The 17,217-nt window shown below is 35.8% G+C and overlaps 1 long non-coding RNA gene across 1 annotated transcript; it reads left to right on the top strand.

Annotated features, from left to right (window-relative positions):
• On the top strand, window positions 8,311-12,615 carry LOC109832300. Its single transcript, XR_002244691.1, has 3 exons — window positions 8,311-8,550; window positions 8,973-9,068; window positions 12,461-12,615. It is a non-coding gene; the product is annotated as an uncharacterized LOC109832300 (long non-coding RNA).

Raw genomic sequence — 17,217 nt, 5'->3', positions numbered from 1 at the left:
GTCGTTTTTGAAATGCGCTCTCGGTCGCGCGGCCCGAGTCCTTGCCCATCTATTGAATATGGCGGGGCAAATTTTTCAAAAAAGTAGGAAACTGCTCGATGACTTTTAACTCTTCTTTAGCTGCAGTCCTACATATCCTAGAAGGAATTTCACCATCAGCATAGTAATCTAGCAAGAAAATTAATCTGGTCAGATAATTTCTGTCTAGGATACTATCCTAGATGGAAATTTTTCGTCTAGATTGATTCATCCTAGATGGAATATCAATAGAACGGCATGTTTTCTCTGTCAATATTTTTATTCAATCCTAGACGATAAATTTTTTCCGTCTAGGATGCTACGTTTTTTACTAGTGTTCAATTTATCTGAGAAATTGTAAAGGATGGTAAAGTAGTCTTGAAGAAAGATTGCACACTAAGATATTAAACGCAGCAGATATGTCGAATAAAACCAGCTATCGATATCAACGTTCAAGCCTTGTTTGGCCTTGGCTTCATGCCAAGAGCATTGAGGTGTCATGAGGTACATTCTAAGGGCGCAGGTCTCGCAACGCCCACGCAGGATAATAACAATATTCATCATGAGTCTCCGTAAACATAATCAAATCCACAGTAAAATCGGAAGCATCATATAATTAATTCATAATATATCTAAAAATTGACAACGACGAGTCAATGAGCAAACGAGGGATCTGCCTCGGGGTAGCGTCTAACAGATTGCACGTTGACGGTCGTGGACTCGGCGATCAGGTGGCGGGGAGCGGCGATGTTCTGCTGGAAGCGCCTGCAGCGAGGGTGCTGGCTGGATCTCGGACGGCTGCTCGTCGGCGACCAAGCGGAAGACGGGGAGCTCGGTGGGCTAGAGGTGAGAACGGGTGCGGGGGCTTGAGTGCCGGATCTGGTGGCGGGGGAGAGTGACGAGAGAGGACGTGTGAAAGCCGTGGGTGAGCGGAAGCTGAGCGTGGTCGACGGTGGGAGGGTAGGGGCGGCGAGCGTCGAGACGGTCGGAGGATGCAGAGATGGAATGTGCTGCGCTAGGCCTTGGATCTAGAGGAGCATCCGAGAGGGACGGCGGTGTAGGCGGTAGTTGTGGCATGAGGGGGGTGCGTTTGAGGCGGCGGGTGGAGGTGCTTCGCGGCGATCAGGCGCGGGCTAAGCGGCGGTCAAGGCGACCGACCGGTGACGCGAAGTGACGCTCGCGGGCCAGGCAGCAGGAGATGGCGCGCGGTGTTGTGGTCGAGCTGGACGCAGGCGGTGGAGAGAGGATAGAGAGAGAATGAGAGAGGAGATGAGAGAAAGATGGCCTTGCGGCAGCCGTTGTGATAGGTCAGAAGGGAGGAGCAGGAGATGAGAACGAAGAACGGGCGGCGTGAAAGCATGAACAGCGAGAACGTACGGTATATATATATATATATATATATATAATATATAATATATATTATATATATATATATATATACTAGTATATATATATATATATACTATAGTATATATATATATATATATATATATATATATAATATTATATATATATTATATATATATATAGTATATATATATATATTAAAAAAAAAAATGATATATATCAATATATATAGTATATAATACGGGTTTACAAAAATAATTAAAAAATAATAATAATTACAAAATAAATTAAAATAACTATGTCAAAAATTACTTCCCGCACCTGATCCGATCCACGCCGTCAACGTCAATCTGTTTGACGTACCCGAGGCAAGATCCCTCTTGCTCATTGACTCGTCGTTTCAATTTTTAGATATATTATGAATTAATTATATGCTTCGATTTTACTGTGATTTGATTATGTTACCATATGAATATTGTTATTATCTGCGTGGGCTTGTTGACGCCCTTATAAATGTACCCTATGACACCTCAATGCTCTTGGGCATGAAGCAAGTCCAAACAAAGCTTGAACTTGACTATCAGTAGCTGTTTTATCGACATATCTGCTGGTTTATTCTTAGTGTCAATCTTCTTCAAGACTACTTTACCATCCTTTACAATTTTTCCGATAAATTGACACTAGTAAAAAACGTAGCATCCTAGACGGAAAAATTTTCGTCTAGGATGATAAAAATATTGACAGAAAACATCCGTCTATGATATTCCATCTAGGATGAATCATCCTAGACGAAAATTTCCATCTAGGATAGTATCCTAGACAGAAATTATCTGACCAGATAATTTTCGTCTAGGATACTATCCTAGATGGAAATTTCCTTCTAGGATATGTAGGACTCATGCAAAGAAGGTTAAAAGTCATAGACAGTTCCCTACTTTTTGAAAATTTGCCCATATTAGAGATGGCAAGGGACTCCGCCGACCGAAGCGCATTTCAAAAACCCTAGAAATAACGTCTCAGCCCTCGGATTCCATCGTCCTCGCCGAATCAGCGGCCATGGCAGCTGAGGAGTGCCGAGTGTGGAAGAAGAACACCCATTACCTTTGCCACTTCGTCCTTAGCCACGCCCTCGAGTGGCCCTCCCTCACCGTCGACGCCGCTCTCGACTTAAATATTCAAAATTTCATGGTGTTTTTGTTGACGTATATCACTTGCTTCCAAGCCTTCCACTTTGTTAAATACAAAGCATTTTAAACATGTTTTCATTCATGTTTTCATGATTCTTTTTGAGAAGTCCGATTAACTCATTGGAAAACCATGTTCTCAAACCCAATGTCCTCCAGTACTCGGGTTGGTTGACTCGACCATATGGCATCACGTCGACCAATTTGACCCTGAGGATTGCTATGATCTATCTCTCTGACGGTCGTACGACATATGTATCCGCTCGACCCAATCGAGGACTTTGCTTACTTGTGCATGTTTTGTTGCACATTCCGCGCGGTTCGCCGTCGACTGAAGCGCGTAATCATTCGCACGTAATCAAGTGTCAGTCGACTGATCCCCAAGCGGAAGTCGATGATCTAGTTTGATTTTGCGTTTAAGATGATCTTTCACGCATGTTTCTTTTTCACGCATGTTCTGGTCGTGACACACGAAGAACGAGCCCGCCGTCGAATCACGTGTGTGACCATGAAGTGGCACGGTTTAGGGTTTGAGCCACGCACGAGCCTTTGAAAGTGACGCGTAGCTCTAATGTTTTGGTTTTAACACGATAGGGAGTGGACAATTGATTTAGTTTACGCATAGTTTTGGATGCTTGAGTGTGATTAGTCCTATGCCCACCCGCCATCGAGTACCCGCGAGCGCTACACTCTGAGTGTTACTGTAGGAAATTTTTACAGGGCTCAACCACGCGGACTACACTCCGTTGACTGCATCATTCGTTTTTGTCTGGTTGAGTGTGCATGTCCGCTACACCGCCACTGATATTATGGGCGACTACCACTTTTGAGTGCGTTACTCTGTGGAATCGCATGTTCACGCGACGACTACACTCTATTCGCTTGTGTAAGGACCGTAAATTTTTTTCTGATTAATTAAATAATTTTCTAGTATTTTAAATATTTAATTATGATTTTTAAAGAGTATTCTGTATTTTCTCGGCGTTTTCAAATTTTCTATGATTAAAGGTCTAATGTTTTATATTTATTTAAATGATTATTAATATTTATAAATTCAATTTTGTGCGGCTTGAATTTTTGGAATTAATCTGTTGTAATTGTCGATACTAATTTACATATCATTTTGAATAATACGTTATATTATTTTTACTATTACGGTATTATTTTGCTTAATACGTTGTACTTATTATTATATATTATTTTGTATTAATCTGCTTGTATTATTACTATTATTAATATTATCTATTGTATAGTATAACTGGTACGTTTTATTATATAGATATATTTTTCTATAATTATTTAATTTTAATATAAGTAATTATTATTTTATTAATTATTCTCGTTAAATTATACAATGTTAATTGTATATTATTTTTTACCATTTGCATAATATCAGTTTGTATTATAATTAACTGCGTATTGTTTTATTTGTAGAATAACTTCCATATTTATTTATTTTTAAATATAAGTATTATATTTTATCATTAATTATTCTCATTTTAATTGCTACCAATTTTTGTATTATTTTACTACTGATTTTATATTATCTTATCGTATTAGTATAACTGGTTGTTTTGCATTAAAGTAATTTTTGACATAGTTATTTTAATTTATTTTGTAATTATTATTATTTTTTAATTATTTTTTGTAAACCCGAATTACTTATATACATAATATATAATATATATATATCATTTTTTTTTTTTTTTTTTAATTATATATATATATACTATATATATATAGTAATATATATATAATATATATATATATATTATATATATATATATATATATATTATATATATATATATATATATTATATATATATATATATATATATATTATATATTATATATATATATATTATATATACCATACGTTCTCCTGTTCATGTTCACGCCGCCCTTCTTCGTTCTCTCTCCTCTCTCCCTGTCTCCTATCACAACGCTGCCGCACCATCTTTCTCTCTCTTCCTCTCTCTTCTCTCTCTTCCTCTCTTCCCACCGCCTCGTCCAAGCTCGACCACACCCGCGCCCATCTCCTCTGCCTAAGGCCGCCGTCGAGCTCACCTTCGCGTCACCGTCGGTCGCCATTGACCGCCGTTAGCCCCCGCCCTGATCGCCGACCACCTCCACCCGCCGCCTCAAACCACCCCCCTCAATCCTACAACTACCGCTACACCGCCGCCCTCTCGGATCTCCTCTAGATCCAGCCTAGCCACCACATTCCATCTCCTCATCCTCCACCGTCTCGACCTCGCCGCCCCTACCCTCCACCGTCGACCACGCTCAGCTTCCGCCTCACCCACGCTTTTTCCACGTCCTCCTCGTCTACTCTCCCCCGCACCAGATCCCACCTCAACCCCCGCAACCCTTCTCCTCTACCCACCCGAGCTCCCCGTCTTCCCTTGTCGCGCACGAGGCGCCGTCGAGATCCCGCCAGGCCCCTCCTGCAGCGCCCCGAGCAGACATCGCCGTCCTCCGCCACCTGATCGATCCACGGCCGTCAACGTCAATCTGTTGACGCTACCCGCAGGCAGATCCCTCTTGCTCATGACTCGTCGTTGTCAATTTTTAGATATATTATGATATAATTATATTGCTTCCGATTTTACTGTGATTTGATTATGTTTACCATATGAATATTGTTATTATCTGCGTGGGTTCGTTGACGCCCTTAGAAATGTACCTATGACACTCAATGCTCTTGCGCATGAAGGCAAGTGCCCAAACAAGCTTTGAAACTTGACTATCAATAGCTGTTATTCGACATATCTGCTGCTGTTTATTCTTAGTGTCTATTCTTCTTCAGACTACTTTACCATCCTTTACAATTTTCCGATAAATTGACGACTAGTAAAAAACGTAGGCATCCTAGACGGAAAAATTTATCGTTCTAGGGATTTGATAAAAATATTGAACAGAAAAACATCCGTCTATTGATATTCCATCTAGGATGAATCATCCTAGACGAAAAATTTCCATCTAGGATAGTATCCTAGACAGAAATATCTGACCAGATAATTTTCTTCTAGATTACTATGCTGATGGTGAATTCCTTCTAGGATATGTAGGACTCATGCAAAGAAGAGTTAAAGTCATACGACAGTTCCTACTTTTGAAATTTGCCCATATTATAGATGGCAAGGACTCCGCGACCGAAGCGCATTTCAAAAACTCCTAGAAATAACGTCTCAGCCCTCGGATTCCATCGTCCTCGCCGATATCAGCGGCCATGGCAGCCCTGAGGAGTGCCGAGTGCTGGAAAGAAGAACACCCATTTACCTTTGCCACTTCGTCCTTAGCCACGCCCTCGAGTGTCCCCCCCTCACCGTGTCGACCGGGTCCCCCCCTCCTCCACACCTCCGCCGGCCTACAACGGGCCACTACACCGCCCCCCCGCCTCCTCCATATGACCCCACCTTTTTTGACTCTCCCCCTACTTCCTCATGCTGCTAGCGTCTCTTCCCCTCCCCTCCCCTCCCCTCTCCCGAATTCCTTCTCCCTCCCTTTGGCGCCCACTCCTAGCCTGTCCAATAACATCGACCACAGGGCCCCGCATACTGGCGAGGTCAACCGGGCCCTCCACATGTCGCAAAAGCCTAATTTGGAGAGGGCACAATATGGAGGGGTACGGAGTGTACGGTCTGATTTTACTTTGTATACCAAATGTAGGATCATGACCTTTAAGAATAGAGTGTGCTCTTATAAAAATCTGTGGAAGCTTTACACTTAAACACTAGAGGGTAAGTTTACAAAGTAGATTATAAATTGTAAAGAAAGAATGACAATCACATAAAGTGAACATCACAAACACAAGCATGCATACTGGTTTCACCTCCCCGGTGTACATCTAGTCCCCAAGCAAATCCCGCTTGAGATTTCCACTATAATTTTGAAACCTTTCAAAATTAAAAAGCAAACATGACCAATTTGTAAGACCATGCAAATTACAACCCAATTAACAAGACCATGCCAATCATCACACCGATCTCTAGACCAAGAGATCAACCCCTCTCATAAAACCGAGAGAACCTTTTGAAGCAATGTACAATTCCAATCTTATAAGCCTTGATGTGAATGTGAACATATAACAGTGGCTTATCAATCTTTTTAACTCTCTGAATATTGCCTAAACAAGCTCTAAGAATGATAGGAACAAAGACAATATCAGAAACTCTCTTTTATGGAAAAACAGATCGAAAAACTAAAAGTTTAGAGAGTTAATTTGCACAATATGTGAATCTTACAAGTGCAAAACTTGGTGCTTGTTTTCTGATGTTTAAACCTATTTATAGCCTCTAAAATAACATAATTTTAAACCCAATTAACATCCACAAAATGGCTATAAATAATCACTCATTCAAAACCGAAATCTAAAAAAACTGCATCTGTAGTCGACTACAAGTCATAATAGTCGACTACACTTAGTTTAAACAGACTCTGTGAAGGCAAAAAATTACTTAGTAGTCAACTATAATGGTCATTAGTCGACTACTCTGTAAAAGCAGATAATCTAGAATTCTAAATTGGATCATAGTAGTCGACTATAATTCGTAGTAGTCGACTACTCTGCATTTTTACAGAATCTAAGTTTTTATCCAAGTCTTTATTAGTCGACTATAATCAGTTGTAATCGTCTACTCTGTAATATTTCAAAAACTTATATTTTGATCTAAGACTTTAGTAGTTGACTACTAATCTAATTAGTTGACTATTAAGGGTTCAAAATGTTATGTATAAAATATTTTGAGACTCATTAATTGACTAAATATTCTAATAGTTAACATAGGGGATTTTTATTGTTAAACAACACATTAAGACTGTGTTAATGTGTTCTAATCTTTATGTGTGTGTATGTGTGAGTGGTCAAGGCTTGTATAATTTTTCGAAGTAAAGAAAATTTAAAAATTACATTGATGTATAAGCTCTTCATCTTCTTTACTTCATGATGCCTTGAACTCATCTTGCACTTGTTCATGTTGATACATGTATTGAAATGTTAGTGCACAATAATACACATAGTGATTCATATTATGAATACATTGTTATCATCAAAATTATATCATGAGGACATGATATCCAACACGAGGTTGATTGGAGCACGGTGAAGGAGGGGTGGTTGATAAGTGGGGGTTATGATTCGAAGATTTGCATTTGGGTTGTTGGGGGTTGTGGAGGAGGGAAGGTTTTGGATGCTAGCCAGGTGTTCGAGATAATGCCTGTTTAAAATTCTATTTCATGTTACCCTTGTTGTATTCAGGAAAAAAATAAAGTTTAGGTAATATTTCAAGGGAAAGCTGCCATTTTTTGTTGTTTAACAATTTTATCAAAATATGGGACTCCTACATGACTCTTTGTGTACTTCAATGGGTAATTTTTGGAAATACTTGCTGCTAATTTGATTGTTATGAACTGATTTCCCTATATTTTCTTTCTTTAATGAATATATAGTTATATTTTGCTTACATGTTAGACCCTTAGCTTCATCCTGTTATTTTATTAGCGCTCTTTACACCAATAAATCCATTAAGTTGTTTCAAATCAGACCTCCAAATTTGTAAAAATTAAAATAACACGCTTGCTAAGAGCATATATTAAGATTTGGGGGTTGTAACTGAAAATTGTGGAAATTTTGGGTGCTAGTATAGCAAATAGAATAAAATTTAGGGTCTAATATGAGGAAACCCTTGTTTTCAATGGAATATAGAATGCATTTCATATTGACGTGGAGCAATATGTATTTACCTTTGGAGTGGAAAAGCTAAAATGTTGCCCCCACCCCATATCTAGGTTGGGGCTCTCTTGCAATTAACAACCAAATATTTGTTACATTGCATGAACTCTTTTGTGTTGTAGGCTCACATGGCTGCAGTCGAGGATGTTTCATGGCACTTGGAAAATGAGAAAATTTTTACTTCTGTTGGAGATGTTCATATCTTGATGATATGGAACTTGCGCACATCAAAGCCACAACATTCAATTCAAGCACATGAAGATGAGGTAAAGTGCATATTTCTGCTAAGTCAGTGTCGTGTATGTTTGTCTCAATGAAATAAATGTCACATTAGTTCATTCCTACTTTTTCCATTACCGTATTTCTTTTCAACTGTGCCAAGCTTAATACGGAAACTATTGGAAACCCATCAGAAACCTTCTTATGTAATTCTTGCAAAATGTGGTCTTTTGACTTTGCACTTGGGGTATTTGATGAAATGTCTAAGAAGGATGTACTGGAATACTTAGCAGTTGGTGGGTAACAGGGATGAGTTGGATGAGTTTGTTGGTTCTTCTCTGTGTTTGATTTGATTAAGTGCTAGATGCCTTGGGTTTGAGCATACGAAAGTTCAATTTCTTATTACTACCTTCTTTTAATATTTTGGATGTCATGTACAATTCATCACTTATGTAACTGACTGTTTCAGGATCCTTATCATAGGCTTGGTCAAGCCATGGGTCTGGCTTTCTCAGTACCAGAGGTATCAAGGTTCCATCAAGCCTAGTCAAGATGGACAGTGCAGGTCAATTGATTATTTGTGTTCTTACATAATTGTGAACTATAAATGCTTTTCCATTATCTATTGTTTGATTTGGTTGAGTTATCTTGTATATGGTTTTCTGTGTTTATGGTCCTCATATTTTTCTAGCATGAGAGACATTCTTTTAACATTTCTGTGGATTTACTTATTTTTGCCTAATTCCTTCTTTTCATGTCCCTAATGTGAATTTACCCCTAGAAATTCTTTTAACTATATACATTCCACATTTTGTCTGACCTGTTTGCATATGTAAAAACAATAGTTATGTGGCATCTCATGTAGGGTTTGATTTTGCTTATGTATACCAAGTGTAGGATCGTGACCCTTAAGAATAGAGTGCGTTCTTAGAAAAATCTACGGAAGCTTTACACTTAAACACTAGAGGGTGAGTTTGCAAAGTAGATTATAAATTGCAAACACTAGAGGGTGAGTTTGCAAAGTAGATTATAAATTGCAAAGAAAGAATGACAATCTCAGAAAGTGAACATCACAAACACAACAAAGAAAGAATGACAATCTCAGAAAGTGAACATCACAAACACAAGCATGTATACTGGTTCCACCTCCCCCGGTGTACATCCAGTCCTCAAGCAAATCCCGCTTGAGAGTTTCCACTATGATTTTGAAACCATACAAAATAAAAAACAAACCTGACCAATTTGCAAGACCATGCAAATTGCAAACCTAATTGACAACACCATGCCAATTGTAAACCGACCTCTAGACTAAGAGATCAACCCCTCTCATAAACCGAGAGAATCTTTCTTTGAAGTAATGTATAATTCTAATCCTATAAGTCTTGATGTAGATGTGAACGTATAACAGTGGCTTATCAATCTTTTTAACTCTCTGAACATTGTCTAAACAAGCTCTAAGAATGATAGGAACAAAGGTAATGTCAGAAACTCTCTTCTATAGAAAAACAGATTGAAAAACTAAAATTTTAGAGAGTTAATTTGCACAATATGTGAATCTTATAAGTGCAGAACTTGATGCTTGTTTTCTGATGTTTAAACCTATTTATAGCCTCTGAAATGACATAATTTTAAACCCAATTAACGTCCACAAAACGGCTATAAACAGTCACTTATTCAAAACCTGAAGTATGGAAAGTCTACATCTGTAGTCGACTACAAGTCATAGTAGTCGACTACACTGAGTCTAAACAGACTTTGTGAAGTCAAAAAATTGCTTAGTAGTCAACTACAAGGCATAGTAATCGACTACACTATAAACTCACAGATTCTAGAATTCTATTTTTAGTATTTTAACTGTAACTTTCTCATCTAACATTGGAATGAGGTGATTTAAGATTTGTTAGAAAGCTGTTGAAGAGACCTACAACTTTGGTCTTTTGAGTTTTTCCATATTTTAATTGATAAGGGGTATAAATAAAATATTTTAAGACTCACTCAATACCTAAAAACTCTAATGGCTAACATAGGGATTTCTATTGTTAACCAACACACTAAGCATGTGTTAGTGTGTTCTAACACTATGTGTGTGTGCATGTATGTGAGTGATCAAGACTTGTACAAATTTCTAAACAAAGAAAATATAAAATTATATTTTAACAATAAAATATATCTTCTTTTTTGCTTCATTTTGCTTTGAACTTATCTATGTCTTGAGTATCTCTTTGAATATAATTGTTGATATAACTTTGATACTGCAAAATAAATATTAGCACATAATACACACAACATATAATATTTGTTATCATCAAAACAAACTAATCTTGGGGTCAAGATTGCTAACATTCTTTCCTTTTTTGATGATGACAAATATATGTTATTAAGATATAAAATTTTTAATTCTCCTGTATGAAATCATTAAATAAAATCTTTTACCCCCCCTGCATCAAAGCATTAGTAAAAATTAAAAATTTTCTATATAACTTCCCCTTTGTCATTAGCAAGAAGAAATAAACATAATTCTAGTTAATAATTTCTTTTCCCGGGTACCTTAATAAAAATATTAAGCACTTTGGTACCCTTTTATATTATATCATCAGTATTAGCCCTTAGGAATCCAAATCCACTTGGAATTTGGTTTCCATTTATTAAAATAAGTATAATTCTTTAAATTGCAAACTTCATACATATAAGATGAAATATAATCATTCCTATCATGAATATTCAAATTCTTAGGAATCCATATATACTTATTTTGTTTAGCATGAATATTCTTATTATTGTTCTTCAAAACATAATCATTCTTTGTAAAATACTTAGGAACAAATCTAATGCCAAAATAATTGTTTGAAGATTTTTGAAATGTGAGCAAATTATTAAAATTCTCTTTACCTTTATTGAATTTACTAACATTCAAACATATATCATCATATTTTAATTTAATAGAAGAAATATCTTTATCTAAAACATTAATGCGAATTTTTAAATCATTGCATTCTGATTTTAAATAAACATTCTCATTAGTCAAAATATGATTTTCTTTAAGCAAGGATTTATTTTCCACTTTCAATTCAATTACTTGAGAATTAGAAACAGTAGAAGAATTAAAATCAGAAATTTCTTCAAGCAATCTTTTATTTTCACATTTAAGAAAATTATGTGAAGTATTTAATCTCAAAAATATTTCATATAATTCATTGAAAGCATCTAAAAGCTCTTTATTGTCGCTTACTTCATATTGTGCCATAAAACACATATGTGCGCTTTCCTTTTCTTCGATTTCTTCATCCGAAGACGAATCATCACTATCATCCCATGTAGCCGCCAAAGTCTTCATTTTCTTGTTGCTTTGAATATTGTTGAAGTTGTTGAATTAATTTGATTTTTGCTTATTTTTCAATAATGGACAATCTTTCTTCATATGTCCTGGTTTGTTACATTTGAAACAAAGTAAGTTATTTGAATTTGAATTTTTTGATTTGAACTTACCTTGTTTTATGAACTTTCGAAACTTGTGTGAAAACATGCTCATTTCTTCATCATCATCCGAATCTTCTTTATCAGAAGTAGTATTGAATGCAAGCACTTTCTTGTTCTTTGTTTCATCCTTATTCTTTCTATCTTCAATTTGAACTTTATAAGCCATGAGGTTACCAATTAGATTTTCTACCGTAAGAGTTGACAAGTCATTTGCTTCCTTTATTACGATAACTTTCTTTTCCCCTTGTGGAGTAAGTGAACAAAGTATCTTTCGCACCATCTCCACTTGAGTGTATACTTTTCTAAGACCGATGAGAGAATTGGTAATATCGGTAAACCTTGTAAATATCTCTCCAATGGTCTCGTTTTCCTTCATTCTAAACAAATCGAATCTGTGTACAAGAATATAAATTTTAGATTCTTTAACCTTACTTGTGCCTTTATGAGTTACATTGAGTGTGTGCCAAATGTCATATGCAGATGTGGCTGTTGACACCTTGTTGAACTCATTCTTGTCAAGAGCACAGAACAAGACGTTCATTACTTTAGGATCCAAATTTGTATTGTTCCTTTGAGATGTAGTCTATTCCATAAAAGGAGTAGTTGACTTCTCGTATTTTGTTTCCACAATGTTCCAAAGTACGTATCCAATTGATTGGAGATAGATTTTTATCCGATACTTCCAATAATTGTAATTTAGTCCATCAAACATTGATGGATGATTTATAGAATGTCCTTCCTTGAATTTTGAGTTTGAGTCAGAAGTTGATGTCATTTTTTCAACCATGCTCTGATACCAAATGTAGGATCCTATTTTTTCTTATGTATACCAAGTGTAGGATCGTGACCCTTAAGAATAGAGTGCGCTCTTAGAAAAATTTGCGGAAGCTTTACCCTTAAACACTAGAGGATGAGTTTGCAAAGTAGATTATAAATTGCAAAGAAAGAATGGCAATATCAGAAAATGAACATCATAAACACAAGCATGTTTATTGGTTCCACCTCCCCGGTGTACAATCAGTCCTCAAGCAAATCCCGCTTGAGAGTTTCCACTATGATTTTAAAACCTTACAAAATCAAAAGCAAACCTGGCCAATTTGCAAGACCATGCAAATTACAAACCCAATTGACAACACCATGCGAATTGTAAATTGAGCTCTAGACCAAGAGATCAACCCCTCTCATAAACCAAGAGAATCTTTCTTTGAAGTAATGTACAATTCCAATCCTATAAGCCTTGATATGGATATGAATGTATAACAGTGGTTTATCAATCTTTTTAACTCTCTGAATATTGCCTAAACAAGCTCTAAGAATGATAGGAACAAAGGTAATATCAGAAACTCTCTTCTATAGAAAAACAGATTGAAATACTGAAAGTTTAGAGAGTTAATTTATACAATAGGTGAATCTTATAAGTGCAAAGCTTGGTGCTTGTTTTCTGATGTTTAAACCTATTTATAGCCTCTGAAATGACATAAATTTAAGCTTAATTAACGTCCACAAAACGGCTATAAATAGTCACTTATTCAAAACCTGAAATATGGAAAAACTGTATCTATAGTCGACTACAAGTTATAGTATCGACTACACTGAGTCTAAACAGACTCTGTGAAGTCAGAAAATTGCTTAGTAGTCGACTACAAGGTATAGTTGTCGACTACACTATAAACTCACAGATTCTGAAATTCTATTTTTAGTATTTTGGCTGTAACTTTCTCATCTGACATCAGAATGAGGTGATTTAAGATTTATTGGAAATCTGTTGAAGAGACCTACAACTTTAGTCTTTTGAGTTTTCCAGATTCTAATTTCTAAGGGGTATAAATGAAATGTTTTAAGACTCACTCAATTTTTATAAACTCTAATGGCTAACATAGGGGATTTCTATTATTAACCAACACACTAAGCATGTGTTAGTATGTTCTAACACTATGTGTGTGCATGTGTGTGAGTGATCAAGGCTTGTATAAATTTCTAAGCAAAGAAAATGTAAAATTATATTTTGACAATAAAGTATATCTTCTTCTTTGCTTCGTTTTGCCTTGAACTTATCTATGTCTTGAGTATCTATTTGAATATAATTGTTGATATAGCTCTGATACTGCAAAACAAATGTTAGCACATAATACACATAACATATAATATTTGTTATCATTAAAACAAACTAATCTTGGGGTCAAGATTCCTAACATCTCATTATTCTAGAAACAATGTATACATTCTCTTCTCTCCGATCAAGACTATCTATAAAATATGCAAAACTAACTATTGGCTAACATTAACGATCTTGATCCTATCTTTCATGTAGCGTGTTCTTCTGCTCAACACTATCCTAACAGGTATACACCTTCTTCACGCTTTAATATATCATTTAAATGTAGCACCCTCCTCCTTCCCTCCCTTCTAATTTGCATGCACCTTTTATATGCATCTCAATTATTTTATTCATTAACAAGTGATACAGTGAATTGGAGACATGATTACATTTGTAACTATTTATCAGTGTTATTTTGCAATGGTATCTGCCTGGTTAACAAAACCACAATCATACAACACAATAATTACTGTTTGTAGAATGTGATTATAACATGACACTGTGAGCAACGAGGACGCAGTTGAGATCATTAAAAAAGCTATGCTAAATGGATTAATGATGGTTAATAATGTTATGACTTCTGTTTTCTTAGATGTGTGTATGGATCTCTATGGAACTGTACATTCATCTATAAAGGAATTCACTTGTAATTTCACCTTTTTCTTATTTTTTTCAGTTAACCTTGTGATGGATTGGATAGCAAATAGACTAAAGGCTTTGCTTTTCTTTGTTATGTCACCGAATCAAAACATTTTAGCATGGAGAGCTTGAAGGCACTGCCTGTTGGCCTTCTTGTTTTAATGATGTTTAACAAATAATTTACTTCTAATGTTGTTTGTCTAGTATTTGTGTTTTCATATTTATTCTAAGCAAACAACGAGTTAGAAGATGGATGGAATTGCGCATTCACGATCATATCCAATGGAGGTTGATGGAATAGTAGGTGAAGCTATGTACAATTCAAGTTGAAGATCCAAGTTCAAGCTTCATCCGCATAGTTTATCAAGTTGAGCTACAATGGAGATCAAGATCAAGCTTGGGTAATTTAGTTTAGGTGTTATATTATGTGTTAAGTACGTTAAGCTCAATATCATATACACACACATTTTATTAGTTTCTTTGTATATATATGTAGTCATATATATATACAACACAAATTTTGGCTTTCATGTTTATAAATATGAAATTACATATTTCATATTTATTATTGTGATTTGGTTTAACTACTTAGATATGAAACAAATATATTTTCATATACATACTCATATGTTTCATTTTCTATTGTATTTGTGAAAATATTGTTTTCTTGGTTTATAGACTTAACAATAATCATATACATCTTTTATTAAGTCTATAAAATTATTTTGTAATGTTTCAAAATATGGTTAAACTAAAATGTCAAAACTCATGTGTTCACATTTTCATGTTTTGGATTATTTTGCAAAATAATGATATTTTTTATTTGGGAGGTCCTTTTTGAAAACCAGTTTTTGTAGCATGTGTATTATCATGTCTACAATTATTTTCCAAAGTTTTATATTTTTCTGAATTTATTTGATATTTTTAAACAGGTTTTTAAAATCAGAAAATAACTTTCAAACCTGTATTTCATATGTCAGTTTACGGTCGACCGCCATGGTCGATCGCGCCTTTGTTTTAACCCGCGGAGCCAACAGTAACTTTCGCGGTTGACCGCCACGGTCGACCGTCAGCTCAAAATTTTCCACGGTCGAACGCTACGGTCGACCACAAAAGTCTCTGGAAAATTCTGAGCTTCGAAAGTGGCTCCCCCCCCACCGCGAGATTTTCACGGTTGACCGCCGTTCACTCCAATGGCTATTTTTGTACAAAATCCGATTTTCGATTCTGTAGGCTTTTTGGTCTTTTGTTTGGGGTTTTTGGCTGAGGTTTTGGGAGGCTATAAATACGTACCCCATTGATCTCAGTTCTCTTAGTAATCTAAGAAATGTTTTAACAAAGTTTTAACAAGGGTTTAAGTGTTGTTTAAGAAGCTTTTAAGCATTTGAGAGTTTGAGTTTGTGAAATCAATTTCACAAGAGCTTGAGCAGATCATCTATTAGTGTTTGAGCATCCAACTCTTCTCCTTCCACTCTTGATCTATTGAGAAGTTTTCTAAACTCAATCTAGTTTTATATTTTATATTGTTTGATTATCATTTTATTAAGCTAGTGTTCATATTTAGTTTAGTTGATTTTATTTTCTCTTTGTTTACACACACGCAGCCATTGGGCTTATTGTATTTACATTCATAGTATAATTGGATTGTGGGATTATGTAACTTAGAGAGTGAGCTTATAATTCGTTCTCATCCATTGTAGAGAACAAACACTTTGTATTGTGCTTATTGTGAGATTCACTTTGTAATACACTTGTACACCGAGAGAAGTATGTGGCGAGAGTCGGGGATCGTCCCAAGAGGAGTGGCGTCGGTTGACGAACCTAGGGAGAGGTTGTATCCGAGCACTTGAGGGAGACACGTCTAGTTCAACACTTGAGAGGGTGTAGAGTGGGATTACAAGAGTGTGTTAGTTATAGAGTTTTTGGTAAACTAGAAAACCGTATTGTGAGGTGTAAACATTGTTCGGGTAAACGCAGAAAACCCGGTTGTGATAGTGGAGATCTCATCGAGGTGAGGAGCGGAGACGTAGGTCATGGGGACCGAACTCCGTAATCATATCGTTTGTTTGTGATTGCATTGGCGCACTTATTTTTATGTTCATATCGTATATCACCTTTGTATATTGCTTGTTGATTATATTGCCCACTATCTAGTTTAGATTGTTTATCCTTATGTTAATTATATATCCTTACATATATCTCATAGTATATCTCATTGCTATGATATTTATCTTTGTTTATATTGCTTATTCTTGCTTGTAACATATTGTATATCTCTCTTGTAAGAATAATTTGTTAATTAGTTTTAATTGGCATAAAATCGGATTAGATTAGCATAAGACCCTAATCACCCCCTCTAGGGTCTAACAATTGGTATCAGAGCTTGGTGCTCTTTGATTTAAGGTCTAATCGCCTTGAGTTAAAGAACCAAATTATCTTTTTCTGCTAATCTTGTTTTGATTTTATTTGTATCTTGCTTGCATACATTTTTTTATTATGG

This window comes from Asparagus officinalis, chromosome 3, assembly GCF_001876935.1.
Source record: "Asparagus officinalis chromosome 3, Aspof.V1, whole genome shotgun sequence".
NCBI classification, from domain to species: domain Eukaryota; kingdom Viridiplantae; phylum Streptophyta; class Magnoliopsida; order Asparagales; family Asparagaceae; genus Asparagus; species Asparagus officinalis.
The sequence above is the reverse complement of the archived record's forward strand: the minus strand, read 5'-3'. Positions and strand labels throughout refer to the sequence as shown.